We start from the raw sequence: 655 nt of genomic DNA, 5'->3' as shown, positions 1-655 counted from the left end.
CTCGCTCGGGCGAGCAAGGGTCTCGCTTAGGCGAAAAAAGCCCAGGAATTCGATGAAATTATGGAAATCCCTCGCTTGGGCGAGCAAAAGTTTTGCTTCGGCGAAAGAAAAAAAAATTAAAAAAAAAAATTTCTAGATTTTAATGATGTCTCGCTTGGGAGAGGAAGACTTAAGTTTAATTGAGATTTAAAGATGAATTGTCGCTTGGGCGAGAGGGCCTCGCTTGAGCGAGAGATGCCCAGTTTTAAAATGGTATTGTTGATCGAACTTTCGCTTGAAGCGAAGGATCCTCGCTTAGGCGAGAAACAGGAATTGTGTTTAACTATTTGGATTGATTGGTTGAGTATGTAATAACCCTAGTATGGGTATGTGATATAAACTACTTTGGTATAACGCCATAATTGAATTAAAAAGTAAAGTATTTAAGGTGTTGGAATTAAATAGTCAAATTCGGAAATTAATTTTAAAGAAAGTAATCCGAGAAGGATGTATGATTTAGGGCGATGCCCAGAAAAGGATACGTGATACCACGGAGCGAAATCGTTTGACCGTAAGTGGCTTGGTCTGGGACCGTCCAGGGTGATTCAGCGATGGTCGTAGTGGTAGGGACGTTACCCTTTGAGTTAAGATGTGAATTAGGGCATTGCCCAGAAAG

Source organism: Lupinus angustifolius, chromosome LG15 (assembly GCF_001865875.1).
Source record: "Lupinus angustifolius cultivar Tanjil chromosome LG15, LupAngTanjil_v1.0, whole genome shotgun sequence".
In the NCBI taxonomy this organism is placed as follows: domain Eukaryota; kingdom Viridiplantae; phylum Streptophyta; class Magnoliopsida; order Fabales; family Fabaceae; genus Lupinus; species Lupinus angustifolius.
This window is presented reverse-complemented; position numbering follows the sequence as displayed.